Genomic DNA, 24,383 nt, shown 5'->3' on the forward strand with positions numbered 1-24,383 from the left:
TTTCAGCACTAAAGATTACTTAGAATGATTCACTGAGCTGATGTTAGTACAAGATATATTAACATCCATGTAAGGAAATATCACATAATGCCTTGTAAATTGCACAATTATTATGGTACCAAATGGACTTGAAGTATAATGAAAAATTCACCCAGGAACTATTATTCCTTTTAGATTCTCATAATCATTTTTTTCTCATAATCATTTTAATGGATGAGAATTTCAACACTTTAGATGATGGTCCCTATCCTACTGCCTTCATTGTTATCTTGATGAGAGCATTCCTTTTTCAGTCATACCTCTTTGAACTACCTAAATATTGATTGACCTCCATAAGCTTTTACAATTCTCTAACATAATGTAAATTCTATGGCTTTGGAGAGATGGGTCAGCAGTTAAGTGTGCTTGCTGTTCTTTCACAAGTTAAGTTTGGTCCTGACCACAGTAACTGGTTAAGTTACAGATGCCTGCACCTGGCTCTCCAGGAACTTCAGCACACTGTTGAGGTCTCTGTGGACACTCACATATACACATTCTCTCTCTGTCTCTCTGTCTCTCTGTCTCTCTGTCTCTCTCTCTCTCTCTCTCTCTGTCTCTCTCTCTCACACACACACATACACACACACACACAAAGATACATACACATACATTGACACACCACACCACATACACAAACACATTACACATTTCAATCTCACACCTCAAACACAAATATGTCTTATATCCACAGTCACACCCTGTCTCATACACAGACACAAATACACACAAATACACACATATACACACATGTATGTGTAAAGATAAAATGTAAACACAAAATAAAATACAAAATCTTGTCCAACCTATATCCTTTTAAGACTATGTCTTTAAAATGTATGACAATAGTTTATATAATTTGCACATTTTTTCCTAAATAGGATGCCTTTATTATTTTTTTTTCTGTTTAGTGAACTCAGAAAATGGGAAAAAATGAAAAGGGATTGAACATTTTCTGTATTCCTACAATTGTAAGCAGATAATTTGTTTTTTGAAATGATATTGAACTTTTTATATTACTAAGGACTGAATCTTGGAAAATATAATCATTAGATTATTTTTCCCATTTTTCTTTGGATTTTGACATTTTATTGAGTTTTTTTAAATATTTTTTTCTTCTTTTTTTAATTTATTGATATATTTATTTACATTTAAATTATTTCCCCTTTTCTGGACCCCCACTCCCTGAAAGTCCCATCAAGTCACTCACATATTATGTATATTTTAACTTTTCTATAAATGTTACATTTTTACATTTAACTTTCCTATATATGTGACACAGTATTATATGTATTTTAAAAATTAATTAATTTTCCATCTATATTCATGAGTGTGTGCTAATATATATGTTATGGAGACCATATATAAAGAATATTCAGTGAGATCCTAAAAGGAAATCTAATCCTCTTTATCTAGACCTATGCACGGCTGTGCACTGAAATGTGATTTTAGATATTGAACTCTGTTTATTTGCAAAAATAGCAAGTGTTTGAAAGTGCTAAACCTTCACTTCATTATCAAATTTTTTTAATGCTGTTTTCTTGTAACAAAAAATTAAACAATTTAGTTCAAAAACAACTGTTTCTTTTAATGAAAATTATACAATTTTATTAAATTAATTAATTTGCAATTTAATTCAAACAATGTGATGCAAAGTAGAAATTTTTGTGTCAAATCTTATCTCTTCACCTGTGAGGTGAGATCATTCATAGTGAATTTTGGAGTAATTGGGTAGATACATTCAACCAATTACAGGGATATGTGGTCAAAGGAAAATATTCAAAATATCAGGAGGAGACCAAGAGTCTACCTCAGATGTTGTCCCACTTTGTTATTGTTGTTGTTGAGGTAAGGTCTCTCATTGTCATGGGTCATTGTATTAGGTTAGCTAAGCATGGATCCCTAGACATTTGCTTATTTCTGCCTGCTCAGGGCTGGAATTATAAGCATTCACTTTCAAGCTCAGTGTTTATACAGAGGTTCTGAAGACAAATCTAAGGTCCTTATGCTTACATAGTAAACACATTTATAACTAACTTAACTCCTAAGGTATTTCAATATTTCTTTCAATGAAAAATCCTGACATCATTGTTTGTTTGTTTACTCTGATATTTCATTTACTTGAGGAAAACTATCATTTTATTCTCATTAAAAATGCCTAAAATTGGGCTTGAGAGACAGTTCAGTGGTTAAGAGCACTGACTGCCCTTCTAGAGGTTCTCAGTTCAATTCTCAATAACCGCATCATGGCTCACAACCAACTGAAGTGGGATCTGATGCACTCTTCTGGTGTGTGTCTAAAGAGAGCTACAGTGTAGTCTTTAAAAAAAAATTAATTAAAAAAAGAAACTGCCTAAAATCTTCATTTTTTTAAGTCATCAAAATAATTTATAATAGTTAAATGTCTCTCATATATACATGATATCTTCTGCAGCTAAAAGTAATATACACTCAATCAGGTTTTCATGTCTATTGGAAACAATAAACATCTAAGAAGTAGGAAAATAAAATCTCTTATGAAGTGCTCTATGAAAAGTTGTGAAAAGTTCCTGATTAGATAGCAGCTGTTCCATCTCCAAGGGAGAATACTCAATGTAACATTGACTTCTTAGATGAAGTGGGGCTAATTCCTTGTGTTTCTATTTTGTGGAATAGTTTGAAGAGTATTGTTATTCATTCTCCTTAGAAGGTCTGATTGAGTTCTGTACTAAAACCAATTGGTCCTGGGAATTTTTTGGTTGGGAGACTTTTAAGGATTGCTTCTTTCTCTTTAGTGGTTATGGGCCTGTTTAGATGGTTTATCTGATCCTGATTCAAATTTGTTATTTGGTATCTGTCTAGAAAATTTTTCATTTTATCCAGATTTTGAGTTTTGTTGAATATAGGCTTTTGTAGTATAATCTGATGATTTTTTTTTTTTAGTTTCTTCAGTTTCTGTCATTATAGCTCCCTTTTCATTTCTAATTTTGTTAATTTGGATACTGTCTCTGTGCTCTCTGGTTAATCAGACTAAGGGTTTATCTATCTTGTTGATTTTTCTCAAAAAACTAGCCCGTGGTTTTGTCGATTCTTTGTATAGTTCTTTTTGTTTCTTCTTGTTTGATTTCAGCCCTGAGTTTATTTCCTACCATCTACTCCTCTTGGGTGTAATTGCTTCTTTTTGTTTTAGAACTTTCTGGTGTGCTATTAAGCTGCTAGTGTATGCTTTCCTCAGTTTCTTTTTGGATGCATTCAGAGTTTTGGGTTTTCTTCTTAGCACTGCTTTCATTGTGTCCCATTAGTTTTGGTGTTGAGGCTTCCTTTTCATTAAATTCTAAAGCATGTTCAATTTCTTTATTTCTTCCTTGACCGAGTTATCATTGACTAGGGTATTATTCACCTTTCATTTGCATGTGGACTTTCTGTTGTATTTTGTTACTATTGAAGACCAGGCTTAATCCATGGTGATCTGATAGGATGTGTGGGATTATTTTAATCTTCTTGTATCTGATGAGGCCTGTTTTGTGACTGCCTTTATGGTCAGTTTTGCAGAAGGCACCATGATGTACTGTGAAGAAGGTATATTCTTTTGTTTTAGCATGAAATGTTCTATAGATATCTGTTAAATCCATTTGTACCATAACTTCTGTTATTTTCTATGTGTCTCTGTTTAGTTTGTGTTTCCATGATCTGTCCATTGCTGAGAGTAGAGTGTTAAAGTATCTCACTATTATTGTGAGAGGTGTAATGTGTGTTTTGAGCTTTAGGAAAATTTTTTTTGTTTTGTTTTTTTGTTTTTTGTTTTATGAATGTGGGTGCCCTTGCATTTGTACCATAGATGCTCAGAATTAAGAGTACTTCTTGATAGATTTTTTTCTTTGATGAAGTGTAATTCCTTACTCTTTTGCTTTTTTTTTATGGCTTTTGGTTGAAAATCAATTTTACTCTATATTAGAATGGCTACTTTAGCTTGTTACTTGGGACCATTTGCAATGGGAAATTGTTTTCCAGCCCTGCACTCTGAGGTACTGTCTGTCTTTGTCACTGAGACATGTTTCCTGTATGCCTCAAAATGCTGGGTTCTGTTTACATATCCAGTCTGCAAGTCTATGTCTTTTTATTGGGGAATTGAGTCCATTGATGTTAAAAGATACTGAGGAATAGTGATTGGTGCTTCCTGTTATTTTTGTTGGGTTTGTTGAAAGATTACTTTCTTGCTTTTTTTAGGGTGTAGGTTCCCCTTCTTGTATTGTTATTTTTATTATTTTATTTATATATGTATATTTATTTATTTATTATTTATTATTATATATATCTTTTTGGAGTTCAGTAGGCCTCTTGGATATTTATGGGCATCTCTTTCTTTAAGTTAGGGAAGTTTTTGTTTATAATTTTGTTGAAGATATTTACTGGCCCTTTAAGTTGGGAATCTTCACTCTCTTCTATACTTATTTTCCTTAGGTTTGGTCTTCTCATTGTGTCCTAGATTTCCTGGATGTTTTGGGATAGGAGCTTTTTGCATTTTGCATTTGCATTTTTGACTGTTATGTCAATATTTTTTAGGGTATCATCTGCACCTGATATTCTATTTCTCTCTCTCTTTTAATTAGGTATATTCTTTGTTTACATTTCAAATGCTGTACCCTTTCATGGTTCCCACCTCCCTGGAAAATCCCAGAAGCCATCTCCCCTTTCCCAATCTACCCTCCCCCACTTCCGTGGCCTGGTATTCCTCTACACTATGGCATCAAATCTTTCCAGGCCCAAGGGCCTATCCTTTGGTGTCTAACAAGACCATCCTCTGCTGCTGATGTGTCTGGAGCCATGGGTAACTACATGTGCTTGGTTGATGGTTTTGTCCCTGGGAGCTTTGGTAGTACTGGATGGCTCATATTGTTGTTCCTCTTGTGGCACTGCAAACCTTTTCAGTCCCTTGGGTCTTTTCTCTAGCTCCCCCATTGGGGTCCCTGTGCTCAGTTCAATAGCTAACTGAGAGTATCCCCCTCTGTATTTGTCATACACTAAGATAGCTTCCCAGGTGATAGCTATATCTGGCTCCTGTCAGGTAGCACTTGTGGGCATCCACAATAGTGTCTGGGTTTTGTAACTGTATATAGGATACATTCCTGGGTGGGGTAGTCTCTGGATGGTCTTTCTTTTAGACTATGTTCAACCTTTTGTCTTTGTATCTCCTTCTGTGGCTATTTTCCCCCTTTCTACAAAGGACCCAAGGATTCATACTTTGATCTTCCTCATTCTTGGGCATTATTTGATATGTGAATTGTGTCTTGTATATTCCAAACTTCTAGGCTAATATCCACTTATCAATGAGTGTATACCATGAGTGTTCTTTTGTGATTGGGTTACCTCACTCAGGATGATATTCTCCATTTCCATCCATTTGTCAAAGAATTTCATTAATTTGTTGTTTTTAATGGCTGAATAGTACTCCATTTTGTAAATATACCACATTTTTTTTTTGTATCTATTCCTGTGTTGAGGGACATCTGGGTTTTTTTCCAGCTTCTGGCTATTTTAATTAGGGTTGCTATGAACATAGTGGAACATGTGTCCTTATTACATGCTGGAGAATCCTCTGGGTATATGTCCAGGAGTGGTATAGCAGGGTCCTCTGGTAGTATTATGCCCAATTTTCTGAGGAACCATCAAACTGATTTCCAGAGTGGTTGTACCAGCTTTCAATGGTTAACCAGCAGTGGAGGAGCGTTCCTCTTTTTCCACCTCCTTGCTAGTACCTGATGTCTCCTGTTCCTACCTATTCTGACTCGTGTGAGGTGAAATCTCGGGGTTGTTTTGATTTGCATTTTCCTAATGACTAAGGATGTTGAATGAAAATGAAGGTACAATGTACCCAAATTTATGGGACACAATATTCTCTTTTCTCTCTCTTGTACTTTGTCAGTGATGCTTGTATCTATGGCTCCTGATTTCTTTTCTAGGTTTTCTAACTCCAGGGTTTTCTCCCTTTGTGATTTCTATTTCCATTTTTAGATGTTCAATTTCCTCCCCTGTTTGGTTGTGTTTTCCTGCAATTATTTAAGAGAATTTTGTGTTTCCTCTTTAAGGGCTTAAAGCTGTTTACCTGTGTTCTTTTGTATTTCCTTAAGGGAGTTATTTATTATGCCCTTCTTAATGTCCTCTGTCATCATCAGGAGATGTGATTTTAAATCAGAGTCTTGCTTTTCTGGTGTGTTGGGGTATCCAGGCTCACTGTGATAGGAGATCTGCATTATGATGATGCCAAGTAGACTTGGTTCCTATTGCTTCTGTTCTTGACCTTGCCTCTTGCCATCTAGTTATCTCTGGTGTTAGCTAGACTTGCTATCTCTGATTGTGGCTTGCCCCTCTTGCAAACCCATGTCTCAGAATTCCTGGGAGACAAGGTCTCTTTGGGAGGAATTTGTGTATGGAGAGCTGTGGCACAGGATCAACTCTGGGGTGCAGATTAAAACCAGAAGGATCCTATACCTGGCTGCTTCTTGGTTCCTGTGTCCTGTTGGCACAGGGTAGGTCACTCTAGGGCCAGGAATTTGAGCAGAAGTGGTCTATTTTTTCCTATGCTTACAGGCTGGAAGACCAGCTCTTTCCAAGTGGCATTTGGATATGAACCAGTATGGCACAGGATCAGCTCTGGATGCAGACCTAAAATCATTATTTTATTTTCTTATATTTTTCTTTGAAAGCAAACAAACATACTGAGAACCTGGAAAGGGTTGGCAGACCAGTTACCAGACTGCTACCTGTCATTGTTGTTTTGTATAGAAAGTAACAAACAAACATAAGTAAAGAAAAATATTAATTGATAATTTATAAACCTAACAATTATCTGAGCATTTTGTCCACATTTTGTTATTTAGTCTTAAAAATACTCAACTGAAAATTGCAATATTCATCCTAGTTTTAGTGATCAAATATTAAGACTGTGAGTCAACATGATCCATTAATGCAATCTCAACTTTGGGATATGTGAGTCAGAAGGATTGACAAACTAACATCCTCAGTTCATTCCCCATGGCCAAACTCTAATAGCTAGCTAGTAATAGAATTCTAAATTCTTAGACACAATTCAATGGCATTATCCCATTTTTAATTGGATATTTTATTTATTTACATTTCAAATGTTATCCCATTTCCCGGGTTCTCCTCAATAACCCCACTATGCCACCCTCCCTTCCCTTGCATCTATGAGGGTGCTACCACAACCACTAACTCCCACCGCCATGTCCTTGTGTTCCCCTACACTGGGGCATAAAGTCTTCACAGGACCAAGGGACTCCTGTCCCGCTGATGCAAGACAAGGCCATACTCTGCTACATATGCAGCTGAATCCATCTGTACTCTTTGGTTAATGGTTTAGTCCTTGGGAGCTCTAAGAGGTCTGCTTGGTTGATAATTGTTGTTCTTCCTATAAGGTTGCAAATCCTTTCAGTTCCTTCAGTCTTTAATTCTTCCACTGGGGATTCCAAGCTCATCCCAATATTTGGCTGTGAATATCCCCCTCTGTATTTGTAAGGCTCTGGCAGAGTCTCTCAGGAGACAACTATATCAGACTCCTTTCAGCAAGCATTTCTTAACATCCTCAATAGTTTTGGGGTTTGGTGACTGCATATGGGATGCACATGCAGGTGTGACTCTCTGGATGACCTTTCCTTCAGTCTGCTCTATGTTTTGTCTCCGTATTTGCTCCTGTGAGTATATTGTTCCCATTTCTAAGAAGGACCAAAGCATCCACACTTTGGTCTTCTTCTTTTTGAACTTCACATGGTCTGTGAATTGTATCTTGGATATTCAGGACTTTTGGACTAATATCCACTTATCAGTGAGTGCATAGCATGTGTGTTCTTTTGTAATTGAGTTACTTCACTCAAATGATATTTTCAAGTTCCATCCACTTGCCTAAGAATTTCATGAATTCATCATTTAAAATAGCTGAGTAGTTTTGATGCATTCTTGGATTCGGTTGGCCAGGATTTTGTTCAATATTTTTGCATCAATGTTCATGAGGGAGATTGGTCTGATGTTCTCCTTCCTTGTTTGGTTTTTGTTTGCTTTAGGCATAAGCACTATTGTGGCTTCATATAATGAGTTGGGTAGTGGTCCTTGAGTTCCTATTTTGTGGAATAGTTTGAAGAGCATCGGTATTAACTCTTCTTTGAAGATACAATTTAAATTTCTTGCTAAACACATCTGGTCCTGGGCATTTTATTGATGGGAGATTATTAATGACTGCTTCTATTTCCACAGGACTCATGGGACTACTTAGATGATTTATCTGATCCTGTTTTAACGTTGGTACCTGGTATGTATCTAGAAAGTTGTCCATTTCATCCAGGTTTTCAAATCCGGTTGAGTATAAGTTCTTATAGTAGGATCTGATGATTTTTTGATTTTCCCCAGTTTCTGTTGTTATGTCTCCCTTTTCATTTCTGATATTATTAATTTGGATACTGTCTCTGTGTCCCTTGGTTAGTCTGGCTAAGGGTTTATCTATCTTGTAGATTTTTTCAAAGAACCAACTCCTTGTTTTGTTGATTATTTGTATAGCACTTTTTCTTTTTGTTTGATTGATTGATCTTCCTATCTATTCAATTTAGTACTTGGAGTCCTAACCAGAGCAATCAGGCGGCAAAAGGAGTTGAACGGTACAAATTGGAAAGGAAGAAGTTAAAATATCACTATTTTCAGATGATATGATAGTATAATTAAGAGCCCCCAAGACTTCCACCAGAGAACTCCTAAAGTTGATAAACAAATTCAGCAAAGTGGTTGGATATAAAATTAACTCAAGGAAATCAGTAGCCTTCCTCTACTCTCAAGAAGAGAAAGAAATTAGGGAAATGACATGACACCCTTCACAATAGTCCCCAAAATATGTCATACCTAGGTGTGACCATAACGTAGCGAGTAAAAGATCTATATGACAAGAACTTTAAGTTCCTGAAGAAAGAAATTGAAGAAAGCCTCAGAAGGTGGAAAAATCTCCCATGTTCATGGATTGGCAGAATCAATATAGTAAAAATGGCCATCTTGATGAAAGCAGTCTACTGATTCAACGTAATCCCCATCAAAATCCCAAATCAATTATTCATAGATATAGAAAGAGCAATTCTCAAATTCATCTGGAATAACAAAAAAACCCAGGATAGCAAAAACTATTCTCCACAACAAAAGATCCTCTGGGGGAATCACCATCCCTGACCTCAAGCTCTGTTACAGAGCAGTAGTGATAAAAAACTGTTTGGTATTGGTATGCAGACAGGCAGGAAGATCAATGGAATAGAATTGAAGACCTCCAGTTGAACCAGCACCATTTGTTGAAAAGGCTATCTTTTTTCCCCCACTGGATGGTTGTAGCTCCTTTATCAAAGATCAAATGACCGTAATTCTGTGGGTTCATTTCTCGGTCTTCAATTCTATTCCATTGATCTACTTGCCTGTCACTGTACCAATACAATGCAGTTTTTAACACAATTGCTCTGTAGTACTGCTTGAGGTTGATGGATACTGATTCCCCCAGAAGTTATTTTAGTGTTGAGAATAGTTTTAGCTATCCTGGGTTTTTTGTTATTCTAGATGAATTTGATTATTGCTCTTTCTAAGACTATGAAGAATTGAGTAGGAATTTTGATGGGGAATCTGTAGATTGCTTTTGGCAAGATGGCCATTTTCAAAATATTAATCCTACCAATTCAAGAGCATGGAAGATTTTTTCCATCTTCTGAGGTCTTCTTTGATTTCTTTCTTCAAAGACTTGAAGTTCCTGTCATATAGATCTTTCACTTGTTTGGTTATAGTCACACCAAGATACTTTATATTGTTTGTGACTATTGTGAAGAGTGTCATTTCATTGAGAAGCACCTAAAGAAATGTTCAATATCCTTAGTCATCAGGGAAATACAAATCAAAACACCCTCAGATTTTACCTCATACCAGTCAGAATGGCTAAGATAAAAAAAAAATGAGGAGAAAACAGGAGCTGGCCAAGATATGCTGGCTCCAAAGATGTGTAGAAAGACGAACACTTCTCCACTGCTAATGGGGTTGCAAGCTGGTACTACTACTCTGGAAGCCACAGAAAACTGGGAATGATACTTCTGGAGGACCCCACTATGCCACTCCTGTGCATATACCGAGAAGATTCCCCAGCATGTAATAAGGATACATGCTCCACTATGTTCATAGCAGCCCTATTTATAATTGCCAGAAGTTGGAAAGAACCCAGATGTCCCTCAACAGATGAATGGATACAGAAAATGTGGTATATATACACAACTGCGTACTACTCAGCCATTAGAAACAATGAATTCATGAAATTCTTAGACAAATGGATGGAGCTAGAGAACATTATCCTAAGTGAGGTAACCCAGTCTCAAAAGAACACTCATGGTATGCACTCACTGATAAGCAGATTCTAGGATAGCCTAGAAGCTTGGAATACCCAAGACACAATTCACATATCAAATGATGTCCAAGAAGAAGGAAATAGTGATCCCTGTTCCTGGAAAGGCTTGGTGCAGCAGTGTAGGGGAATACAGGACAGGGAAGTGGGAAGGGGTGGATTGTGGAACAGGGGGAGGGAAGAGGGCTTATGGGACTTTTGTGGTAGTGGGGGATCCAGGAAAGGGAAAATCACTTGAAATATAAATAAAGAATATATCAAATAAAAAACCCCAAAGAACATAATCAATAAGAGCCAGGATATTATTGTACTACCAGTGACAAACTGTCCTACTAAAGCAATCCGTGGATATTCTAAGACAGTTAAATCACAAGAATATGACCTTAAATCTAATCTTTTTTTTAATTGGATATTTTCTTCATTTACATTTCAAATGTTATCCCTTTTCCCTGTTTCCCCTGGAAACCTCCTATCCTATCCTATCCCCTCTCCCCCTGCATCTATGAGGGTGTTCTGCCTTCTACCCACCTATCCTTATATTCCCCTACACTGAGGCATCAAGCCTTCACAGGACCAAGAGCCTTTTCTCCAATTTGTGCCCAACAGGGTCATTCTCTGCTACATATGTGCCTGGAGTCATGGGTCCCTCCATGTGTACTCCTTGGTTGGTAGTTTAGTCCTTGGGTGTTCTGAGGTGTCTGGTTGGTTGATATTGTTGGTTGATATGGGATTGCAAACACTTTCAGGTCCTTCAGTCCTTATCCAATCTGCAAAACTGATAAAGGCCTTTGTAAAGGAAGTTAATAGATCCCTTAAGGAAATACAGGAATACACAATCAAACAGATGACAAAACCACATAAAACTCTTCAAGACATGAAAAAAAAATAGAAGCAATGAAAATAAACCACAAACAGAGGGAATCCTGATGATGTAAAATCACCTAGATTACATATAAGAGATGGATGAGAGAATTTCAGATGTCCAAGATACTGTAGAAGAAATAGATTCATGAGTCAAAGAAAATGTTAATTCTAAAAAAATTACCTGACACAGAACATCCAAGAAATATGGAACACTATAAAAATACCAAACCTAAGAATAATAGTATTAGATGAAACAGAATATCAGCTCCAAGGGCCAAATATTTTGATTTTATCCAAATTATAGAATGAAGGTTCCCCAACCTAAAGGAAGTAATGTCTATAAAAATACAGAAAGCCTACCGAGCACCAAATACATAGTCCACAGATGCCATCCCAAACTACTCTATCCAGGAAAATTTTTAATTACAATATATGGAGAAATTAAGGTATTTGCCCACAAAATAAATTAATCAATATCTAGAAACTTATTCAAAAATAACAAGTGACCCAGATAGAATCTTTAATGTTCACTCTGAACCTTAAAAAGCCAAGCCTGCTTCAGCTGCACTACTCTCAATATTTGTATGTTCTGAGCTCCTGTGAAACAAGTCACTGAGATCTTAATACAAAATGACTTTTCTAGTACAAAGTTCCAAAATCCACCATCTTCTATAAAACCACACGGGCACATTTGCCAGAGTAATATTTCCCTCCTGATACCAACTTGCGTCCTAATTAAGATAACTACCTCTATGATTAAGTAACATGACCAAAGCTATTTGCCTAGGAAAGGCATTACTTGTCTTATACTTCCACAACGCTGTTTATTATCAAAGGAAATCAGAACAGGAACTGAAACAGGGCCAAAACCTATTGAGTGGAAGTGATATGAAGGCCAACAAGTGGTATTACTTACTCACACACAGTGAATTACTAAGCCTACTTTCTCATAAAATCCAGGACCACGGATCCCCAGATAGCATAACATATAATGGGCTGGGCATCCAACATCAATTAAGAAAATGCCCTATATGATTGCTTACACCTTATCTTATTGAGGTAGTATGTGTGTGTGTGTGTGTGTGTGTGTGTGTGTGTGTGTGTGTGTATGTGTGTTGGATTAGGTTTGTCTCTATGGGCAGGGACTTTAATACTCTCATCCTAGCTGCCTGGAACCCATTCTTCTTCTAGTGGCCTTTAGATGAAGATGTAGAACTCTCAGCTCCTCTTGTACCATACCTGCCTGGACAATGGCATGCTCCTGTCTTGATGATACTGTACTGAAACTCTGAACCTGTAAGCCAGCCCAAATTAGATGTTGGCTTTATGAGAGTCGCCTTGGTTATAATGTCTGTTCACAGCAGTAAAACCCAAAGTAAGATACCACTGCTTCTCCATTTCTCTTCAGAGAAAAACAGGACTCACATGGATATCAACCACTGATAGGATATCAAGTATTGTTATTATATATTAAGGCTAGTTAATGGAACCCAGTAAGAACCCAAGGGTCTCAAAGGCAAGCAACCTTGTGGAGAAAGAGGAACACTCCTTCACTGCTGGTGGGGTTGCAAATTGGTACAACCACTCTGGAAATCAGTCTGGGAGGGTTATTTCTATGTCTTCAATATCATTCCATTGATCAACTGGTCTATTTTTGGGCCAATATAATGCAGCTTTTACTACTATTGCCTTGTCATAGAGCTTGAAATCAGGGCCACTGATATGTCCAGAAATTCTTATATTGTGCAAGATTGGTTTATCTATCCTAGGTTCTTGATATTCCGTGTTAAGTTGACTGTTGTTCTTTCAAGGTCTAAAAAGAATTGTGTTAGAATTTTGGTGGCAATTGTGTTGGATCTGTAGATACTTTTTTCTTTTTCTTGGTGACATTTTTTTATTCGATATATTTTTTATTTACATTTCAAATGATTTCCCCTTTTATAGACCCCCCACTCCCCGAAAGTCCCATCAGCCCCCTTCCCTCCCTCTCTTTTCCCACCCAATCATTCCCACTTCCCTGTTCTGGTTTTGCCCTATACTGCTTCACTGAGTCTTTCCAGAACAAGGGGCTACTCCTCCGTTCTTCTTGTACCTCATCTGATGTGTGGATTATGTTTTGGGTATTCCAGTTTTCTAGGTTAATAGCCACTTATTAGTGAGTGCATACCATGATTCATCTTTTGAGTCTGGGTTACCTCACTTAGTATGATGTTCTCCAGCTCCATCCATTTGCCTAAGAATTTCATGAATTCTTTGTTTCTAATGGCTGAATAGTACTCCATTGTGTATATATACCACATTTTTTGCATCCACTCTTCTGTTGAGGGATACCTGGGTTCTGTCCAGCTTCTGGCAATTATAAAAAGGGCTGCTATGAACATAGTGGAACATGTATCCTTATTACATGCTGGGGAATCTTCTGGGTATATGCCCAGGAGTAGTATAGCAGGATCTTCTGGAAGTGAGGTGCCCAGTTTTCTTGGAACCGCCAGACTGATTTCCAGAGTGGTTGTACCAATTTGCAACCCCACCAGCAGTGGAGGAGTGTTCCTCTTTCTCCACATCCTCTCCAAAATCTGCTATCTCCGGAATTTTTAATCTTAGCCATTCTGACTGGTGTAAGGTGAAATCTCAGGGTTGTTTTGATTTGCATTTCCCTAATGACTAATGAAGTTGAGCATTTTTAAAGATGCTTCTCTGCCATCCGAAGTTCTTCAGGTGAAAATTATTTGTTTAACTCTGTACTCCATTTTGTAATAGGGTTATTTGGTTTTCTGGAGTCTAACTTCTTGAGTTCTTTATATATATTGGATATTAGCCCTCTATCTGATGTAGGCTTCGTGAAGATCTTTTCCCAATTTGTTGGTTGCCGATTTGCCCTTTTGATGGTGTCCTTTGCCTTACAGAAACTTTGTAATTTTATGAGGTCCCATTTGTCAATTCTTGATCTTAGAACATAAGCTATTGGTGTTCTGTTCAGGAACGTTCCCCCTGTACCGATGTCCTCAAGGGTCTTCCGCAGTTTCTTTTCTATTAGCTTCAGAGTGTCTGGCTTTATGTGGAGGTCCTTGATCCATTTGGAGTAGAGCTTAGTACAAGGAGACAAGTATAGATCAATTCCCATTCTTCTGCATGCTGACCTCCAGTTGACCCAGCACCATTTGTTGAAAAGGCTATCTTTTTTCCATTGGATGTTTTCTGTCCCTTTGTCAAGGATCAAGTGGCCATAGGTGTGTGGGTTCATTTTTGGATCTTCAATCCTGTTCCATTGATCCGCCTGCCTGTCACTGTACCAATACCATGCAGGTTTTAACACTATTGCTCTGTAGTATTTCTTGAGGACAGGGATACTGATTCCCCCAGAATTTCTTTTATTGCAGAGAATAGTTTTAGTTATCCTGGGTCTTTTGTTATTCCAGATGAATTTGAGGATTGCTCTTTCTAACTCTGTGAAGATTTGAGTTGGGATTTTGCTGGGTATTGCGTTGAATCTGTATATTGCTTTTGGCAAAATGGCCATTTTAACTATATTAATCCTGCCGATCCATGAGCATGGGAGGTTTTTCCATTTTTTGAGGTGTTCTTCCATTTCCTTCTTCATAGTCTTGAAGTTCTTGTCATACAGATCTTTCACATGTTTTGTAAGAGTCACCCTAAGGTAGTTTATACTGTTTGTGGCTATTGTGAAGGGTGTCATTTCCCTAATATCTTTCTCAGCCTGCTTATCCTTAGAATTAGGAAGGCTACTGATTTGCTTGAGTTGATTTTATAACCTGACACTTTGCTGAAGTTGTTTATCAGCTGTAGGAGTTCTCTAGTGGAGTTTTTTGGGTCACTTAGGTAGACTTTCATATCATTTGCAAATAATGATAGTTTGACTTCCTCCTTTCCAATTTGTATCCCGTTGACCTCCTTATGTTGTCTAATTGCCTGAACTAGTACCTCAAGTACAATATTGAAAAGATAAGGAGAAAGGGGGCAGCCCTCTCTAGTCCCTGATTTTAGTGGGATTGCTTCAAGTTTCTCTCCATTTAGTTTGATGCTGGCTACCAGTTTGCTGTATATTGCTTTTACTATGTTTAGGTATGGGCCTTGAATTCCTGTTCTTTCCAAGACTTTAAGCATGAAGGGATGCTGAATTTTGTCAAATGCTTTTTCAGCGTCCAATGAAATAACCATGTGGTTTTTTTTCTTTGAGTTTGTTCATGTAGTGGATTGCATTGATGGAGTTCCGTATATTGAACCAACCCTTTTTTTAAGATGCTTCTCCGCCATCCAAAGTTCTTCAGGTGAAAATTCTTTGTTTCCCTCTGTACTCCATTTTGTAATAGGGTTATTTGGTTTTCTGGACTCTAACTTCTTGAGTTCTTTATATGTATTGGATATTAGCCCTCTATCTGATGTAGGGTTGGTGAAGACCTTTTCCCAATTTTTGGTTGCCGATTTGTCCTTTTGATGGTGTCCTTTGCCTTACAGAAACTTTGTAATTTTATGAGGTCCCATTTGTCAATTCTTGATCTCAGAGCATACAATTCTTTTTTCTAAGATGGGCATTTTTATTATTTTAATCCCACTTATCCATGACCGTGTGAGATCTTTCCATTTTCTGATATATTCTTTAATTTCTTTATTTAAAGATTTGAGGTTCTTGTCAAACAGCTCTCTCACTTGTTTAGAGTTACTCCATGATATACTTATTATTGTAGCTCTTGTGAACAGTGTCTTTGATGTTTTTTTCCTCATCCCATTTGAATAAAGGAGGGCTACTATTTTTTTGAGTTAATATTATTTTCAGCCACTTTACTGAAGATATTTTTCAACTATTAGATTTTTTTCAGACATTTTTTAAAATGTGGGCCATTATATCATCTACAAATAGTGACTCTTTATCTTCTTTCATTCCAAATTGTAGGTCATTGATCTCTTTTGGTTTTCTTTTAGCTATCGCTAAAACATCAGTAATATACTGGATAGATATGTAGAAAGTGGACATTTCCTTGTACTTGATTTTAGTGAACCATTTTTACTTTCTCTCATTTAGTTATATATGGGTTATAGGCTTCTTGTTCATCTCTTTATGTTTAGGTATGTCACTTATTTCCTAGATATCTCCAGGATTTTTACCATAAGGGGGATTTTGATTTTCTCCCTTATATTTCCAGGATCTATTGTGACTACTGTGTGTTTTATCATTCAGTTTCTTTGTATGCTGTGTTACATTGTTTTCATAAGGTGAAGCATCTCTGCATCTCCGGGATGAAGCCTACTTGACCATGATGGATGACCTTTTAGATGTTTCCTTGGATTCAGATTACACATATTTTTCTGAGTATTTTTGCATTAATGTTAATGAAGTAAATTGATTTGTAATTTTCTTTATTTGTTGACTCTGTGGGTTTGGGGTATCTGTGGCCTCATAAAAAAGAGTTTGTCACTATTCTGCACAATAATTCCACTAAATTATTGTGGAATAATTTGAGAAATATCAACATCTTTTCCTCTGTGAACATCTGGTTAAACTCTGAAGTAAAAAATCTGACCATGGGATTTTTTCCAGTGGGATCATTTTAATGACTGATTCTGTATCATTAGGGTTATAGGCCTATTTGAATTGCTTTTTCATATTTATTTAACTTTGGTAATTGGTATCTGATAAGAATATTGTTTATTTCTTTTAGATTTTTCAATTATGTGTTGTACAGCCTGTTGAAGTAAGAATTGATTGAAATTTCTTTCATGTCTGTTGTTATGCCCCCTTTCCATTTTTGATTTTGTTATTTTGGATATTCTTTCTCTACCTTTAGTTTTTATAAGGGTTTGCCTATCATATTCAAAAAAATACTTCTTTGTTTCTTTGATTCTTTGTTTTATTTTTGTTTATATTTTATTGATGTCAGTTCTCTGATTATTTCATGTAATTTACTTTTTTTGAACATTTTTGAATCTTTTCTCTGGGCTGTTAAATTAGTAGTATGGGATCTTTGTAATTTATTTATGAATGCACTTATTGAAATGAACTTTACTTTCAACACTCCTTTCATTTTGCCTCATAAGATTATGTATTTTGAGCATTTGGTTTCATTGAGTTGTAGGTAGTGTTTAATTTCTTTACTTCCCCTTGACTGAGTGTACCTTCAGTGTTCAGTGTTCTTGAGTTTGTAGGCATTCTTATGTTTCTGTGGTTGTTGAAGTCCAGCTTTAAATCATGGTGTTCTTAAAATATAAAAGAGTAAAAGAGGTTATTTCAATTTTCTTGCATCTGTTGAAACTTGCATGTGACCGAGAATATGGACAGTTTTGGAGAAGATTCCCTGAGGTACTGAGAAGTTATGTACTTTTGATTTTTGTAGATATTTGTTAGTTTCATTTCAGTCACAATGTTGCCTACATTATTTCTCTGATTAGTTATAGTCTGGATAACCTCTTCACTGGTGAGACTATGGTGTTGAAATCTCCCAATCTTAATGTGTAGAGTGTAATCTGTGATTTAAGCTTCAGTAATGTTTCTTTTACAAGCATGGGTTCCCTAGCATTTGGAGGGATGTTGAGAATTGAGATGTTATCTTGGCACATTATTCATTTGATATGTATGAAATATCTTTCCCCATCATTTTTAATTAAGTTTTTTGGAAGTCTTTTTATAAGATATTAAACGGGTTACACCATTTTGGCTTATGGGACTATTTGCTTGAAAAAACTCTTCCAGCCCTTTATGCTGAAGTAATGTCTATCTTTGTTGCAGAGGTGTGTTTCTTCTATGTAGTAGAATAATAGATCCTCTTTTCTCTTTTCTCACTCATTCTCTTAAAATGTGTCTTTTTTTTGGGGGGGGGGAATTGAGTTCAATGATCTTGAGAAGATTTAATGGCTAATGATTTTTAATTCCCATTATTTTGAGGGTGGTGGTGGTTCTCTCTCTCTCTCTGTTTGTGTGTATGTGTTTGTTTCTATTGCCTTTGTTTAATTTTGCTGGTATGTATGTGTATGTGTGTATGGATGTGTATGTGTGTGTGTGTGTGTGTGTGTGTGTGTGTGTGTGTGTGTTTGTTTCTATTGCCTTCTCTCCACAAATCCTTCTCTATATCACTTCTGTAGTGATGTGGTTTTGCCATGGAATTTCTTGTTTTCTACATCCTTGGTGACTAAAAATTTTCTTTGGTATAGAATTATGAGTTGGCATTTATTGTCTCTTAGAATGTGCACAACATCTGTCCAGGCCCTTATGGGTTTTAGAGTCTCTGTTGTAAATTGGGCTTGATTCCCAGAGGTCTGCCTTTTTATGGTATTTGGCCATTTTCTGTCACAGTTTTTAATATTCTCTCTTTGTTCTATACATTAAGCATTTTGACTATTATATTATAGGGTAACTTTTTTTCTTTGTCCAATCTACTTGGTCTTCTATATGCTTTTTGTATCTTTATAGGCATCTCTTTCTTTAGGATAGTAAAATTTTCTTCTATGATTTTGTTGAAAATATTTTCTGGGACTTTTAGCTGATAAACTTCTTTTAATCCTATTATTCTTAGACTTAGTCTTTTCATAATATCCTAGATTTACTGGATATTTTATGTTAGAAATTTTTTAGGTATAATATTTTCTTACTTTTATTTCTTCTATTGCCTGAAATTGTCTCATTCATTTCTTTCATCCTTTTAGTGATATTTATGCCTGTACTTCCTATTCACTTAAGTATATTTCCATCTCAAGTATTCCCTCGGTTTGTGTTTTCTTTATTGCTTTTATTTCCATTTTTAGGTCCTAAACAATTTTATTTTTTCCTATACCTGTTTGTATTTTCCAGAATTTTTTTTTAGAAATGTGATCATCAAATCCAAATGGATCAAGGACCTCCACATAAAGCTAATAGAAAAGAAACTGGGGAAGACCCTTGAGGACATCGGTACAGGGAGAAAGTTTCTGAACAGAACACCAATAGCGTATGCTCTAAGATCAAAAATTGACAAATGGGACGTCATAAAATTACAAAGTTTCTATACGGCAAAGGACACCATCAAATGGACAAATCGGCAACCAACAAATTGGGAAAAGATCTTCACCAATCCTACATCAGATAGAGGGCTAATATCCAATATATATATATAAAGAACTCAAGAAGTTAGACTCCAGAAAACCAAGCAACCCTATTAAAAAATGGGGTACAGAGTTAAACAAAGAATTATCACCTGAAGAACTTCGGATGGCGGAGAAGCATCTTAAAAAATGCTCAACTTCATTAGTCATTAGGGAAATGCAAATCAAAACAACCCTGAGATTTCACCTTACACCAGTCAGAATGGCTAAGATTAAAAATCCAGGAAACAGCAGGTGTTGGAGAGGATGTGGAGAAAGAGGAACACTCCTCCACTGCTGGTGGGGTTGCAAATTGGTACAACCACTCTGGAGATCAGTCTGGCGGTTCTTCCGAAAACTGGGCACCTCACTTCCAGAAGATCCTGCTATATCACTCCTGGGCATATACCCAGAGGATTCCCCACCATTTAATAAAGATACATGCTCTACTATGTTCATAGCATCCCTATTTATTATTGCCAGATGCTGGAATGAACCCAGGTATCCCTCAACAGCAGAGTGGATGCAAAAAATGTGGTATATCTACACAATGGAGTACTATTCAGCCATTAGAAACAATGAATTCATGAAATTCTTAGGCAAATGGATGGAGCTAGAGAACATCATACTAAGTGAGGTAACCCTGACTCAAAAGGTGAATCATGGTATGCACTCACTAATAAGTGGTTATTAACCTAGAAAATTGGAATACCCAAAACATAATCCACACATCAAATGAGGTACAAGAAGAAAGGAGGAGTGGTCCCTTATTCTGGAAAGACTCAGTGAAGCAGTATTCTGCAAAACCAGTACAGGGGAGTGGGAAGGGGTGGGTGGGAGGACAGGGGGAGAGATGGGGGCTTATGGGACTTTCGGGGACTGGGGGGCTAGAAAAGGGGAAGAAATGTAAATAAAAAAATGTATCGAATTAAAAAAAAAGAAATGTGATCATTTCCTATATAAGTGCTCATATCATCTTAATAATATTGGATTTAAGGTCATTTTGTTTTTCTTCAGCTCTGTTGATATATCCAGGCCTTGCTCTAATAGGATAGCTGAACTCTGTTATTTCCATATTGCCCTAGCTATGTTGATTGTGCTCTTATAGTGACAGTCATCTGAATTTGAGATAATTATAGGTACAGCTACTAATTTCTGTGTTTATCTTTGGTAGATGAATTTTTTTTGGTTATTTTCCCATTGGTTTCTTTCTCCTCTCTTGTCTTCTTGTATGAGTGGTCTGAGTTCTTTTGAGCAGTAAGTCTTCAGGTCCATTAGGTTGTATCTGCTGGGCCTTGTGTGACCTCTGGTGTTTTGGGTCCCAATGTTTCACCGGTGGTTCCAAGTAACTGTATAATCTATGAGGTTCTGAACATGTACAGTGGGTCATCCAGTAAGTAGAAGACTTCCTTAAAAGTTGTAGGCAGTAATATATAGCTGAAAGAACAGGGTATACTATGGAAGTTTTCCTTAGAATATATTAAGAGTTAGGGGAATATGGTTGCTATCTTACCTGGGGTCTCTGGGAGAATCCTGGCCTCTAGGATAGCAACCAGAGTTATGGTTCTGGAATAGAGCCACATGGAAGGGGTGAAGTTTGGAGATGTTGGCTGGGCTTTAGGTAGAAATATTTTCTTATTTAAAGTTTCCTCTGCTTTAGCTTATGTTAAGATGATATAAATCTATCTAGTATAGTAGCCATCTTGTAAGAAGGAATCACATGTAGATACTTACATCCAACCAATGGACACAAGCTTGATAACCCTGTGGTTGAATTAGGGAAAAGGTGGAAGAAGCTGAGGAGGAGGGCAACCCCATAGGAAGACTAGCAGTCTCAACTCACCTGGATGCTAGAGACCTCTCATACACTGAGCCAACAACCAGGCAGCATAGACTAGCTGATATGAGGCCCCCAACACATATATAGCAGAGGACTAACTGGTCTGGCCTAAGTGAGAGAAGATGCACCTAACCCCCAAAAGACTTGTGGATCCAGCGAGTGGAGAGGTCTGGTGAGGTGGGGTTTGGGGGTGTGAAGACATCCTCATGGAGACATGGGAGGAGGGATAGAATGAGGTACAGTTAGAGGGAGGACCAAGAGAGATAATGAATGGACTAAATAAATTAAATAATAATAATAGTAATAATAATAATGCTAAAATATTTTAAATATAAAAAATAATCAACTCCTGTATTTTGTCTGTGTTCTATATTTTCACAATAGATTTTCTTCTAATTTTCAGGCACCATTGACTCTCAGTTAATATTATATTTGTTCATTCATACTACATCCTGCATGAACTAAATAAGACTAAATGAGAGTGCTTTAAAATATCTTCAGAGAACACACAACACTTATTTTTATGTATTCATGTGAATGTAATTTGTGTGAGAGTTCATTATCATGTGTTCAAGTATATATGCAGAAAGTATGCACATTTTGTGAACCTAAGTTGTTGATTTGTGGTCTCATTTGATACTGCTTTCTACCTTGGATTTTGAGACAGTGTCTCAATTTTATCCAGTACTTATTGAATTCCAAAATGTGCTCCTAAGTGAGAGCTGATGATTCGCCTATATTCGCACCTCTAATTTATTTAACTTCATTAATCTGTGGTCCAGATGATCTGAATTCAGATCCTTATGCCTATATAGCAGGTACTTTAGCAACTGAGTGCTCTTTCTAGTAACAAGAACTGTTAAGTTTTTTATTGCGGAGTTGTCCTGACGTCCAAAGCAAGAAGAATAGATGAATTAGGACATGTACTAAAACTTTTCTTGGAAATTATAAATTATTTAATAAAGGAAAAATACAGACAAGCCAGTATATGGGTTATCTGTTTAAAGTAAAACTTTAATAGACACCTCTGGCAAAAATCAATCCCTGCACTTATTCAAAGTGAACGAGATGTGAATTCTTTAGTGTACTTTAAATTCCCTTCCTTTTTGCAAGGTGTGTATGCAACTTCAGTACAATATAAATATTTTATAGTATGTTAGCTGATTGTTCTGAGCCAAACATTCCTATATAATGTCAGTTTTGTGAGTAATCCACCGTAAGATCTCTTTCTTTCTAGTCTGTTAACGACATCACCATTTAGGAGAGTGAAGTACACAATACCACACAGCTAACTATTCAGCACTGGAAGAGACTGTTTGAATTTAACTGCAAACTCAATGAGAATTAGCACAGCAGACCCAATTATGTGGTCCCATTTCAACTGTATTCTTAGGCGAATACAGACTCTTCTAGGGAGAGAATTTAAATTTTAACTTACTTGACTGTAGTAGGTTGAATAAAATTGGCCCCCATAGATTCACATGGAGTGGCATTATTTGAAGTGCTTAGGATTTGTGGCCTTGTTGAAATAGTTATAGCTTTATTGGAAAAAGTGTGTTCCTAGAGGAGGACTTTGAGGTTTAAAATGCTCAAGTAAGTCTCAGTGACCAACTCCTTCTTCCTGCTACTTCAGGGTATATGAATATAGAACTCTTTGCTCCTTATATAGCACATTGTTTGTCTCCAGTTCACTATGCTTTCAATTATGATGATAATGAACTAAAATGCTAAACCTGTAAGACACACCCAGTGATATGGTTTCCTTTAAGAGTTGCTATGGTCATAATGTTACTTTACCACAATAGAGCATATGTGAAGTAAATTTTTTAAGACAAAGATGGTACCTTATGTTTGTATTACCTCCCGATTTTACTCATTATATAATCATTCAGAGTATGGGAGGACAGGTAAGCCTTTTCAAATAGCTGTTTAAATAAGGACTGAGATGTTGCTTTTAGGTCACGTGTGTGTCATTCACTATTGAATATATTCTGATAAAACCAGTCCTAGACTTGTTCAATCCATGACAATATTGTATGGCTCAGCAAGAGAAAGTAATGTTTCTTTAGGTCTCACGATCCATTAAGCTTTTATATATTTTAAGCTGATGATAATGAATTATTTTGCAGGGGCAGGATTAATATGTCTTACTACTGTTTGATAGATAATAGATCATAACAGTATTTGTAATGAAAGTATTTACACATCTGAATCTATCAGAATGATTATTTCACTTGTCTACTGAATACATGCTCACAAACAATTTTTTCTTCATGGTTTAAAGTCCCAGAAATTGTAAATGTAGCAATATATATATATATATATATATATATCACAAATAGCAGAATCCAAAAATACTCTCCCTAAACAAATAATCTAATGGAGTTCTAATCAGTATCTTGGAAAATGGCTTCCTGTATAAACAAATCCTGGTCTTTTAAACATTGACTAATCTTCTCCTTTGAAGTAATTTGTTTCTAATCAATAGAATACATCAGCCCAGAAGGAATGTCACTCCATGATTAGATTACAAGGGATTTGTAAATTCCCTTTTGCAAACAAATTGTTTTCCATCCTGCCTTTGATGAAGTATACTGCCATATTATAAGCTAATAAATGTATATTATTATATGTCACTATTTTGTGTTAATTTTTTAAAAAGGCAGTGATAGAAAGTATAACATCCTTTGTTGACCCCAAAAGCTTAGACATGGTAGTGTTAAGCAAAAATATATTTGATAATAGGAAAGAACAAAATCAGGTGTTCTTAAATATGTAAATACAGAAATTCCCTTCTGGTATATCTACCTTAACCAGAACTTATTGTGTCTAAATTGAGTCAACTGAGAATTGCTTTCTGATCTTCACAAATTCCTAAGAATTTTTGTGTGATGGGTTATATGACCTTAAATGTACCATCTAATTTTTACAAAATGCTCTGCATGGTAGCATGTATATTGATCATTTTATGACAATTATGGTATTTGCAAAAGACTTGGAGACAGTGGGAAGAGTTTACAATCCATCCCTTTAATGCTAATATTTCTTTTATCTAAAACATTCTTTGAAAGGCCTGAAATAAACACTTATGTTCTTTTTAAAATTTCTTATCTTCCACTTCACCCTGGAAAAACTAACTGATCAGTCTAATGTCCTACTTCATTCTCAATAGTG

This window comes from Apodemus sylvaticus, chromosome 2, assembly GCF_947179515.1.
Source record: "Apodemus sylvaticus chromosome 2, mApoSyl1.1, whole genome shotgun sequence".
NCBI lineage: Eukaryota > Metazoa > Chordata > Mammalia > Rodentia > Muridae > Apodemus > Apodemus sylvaticus.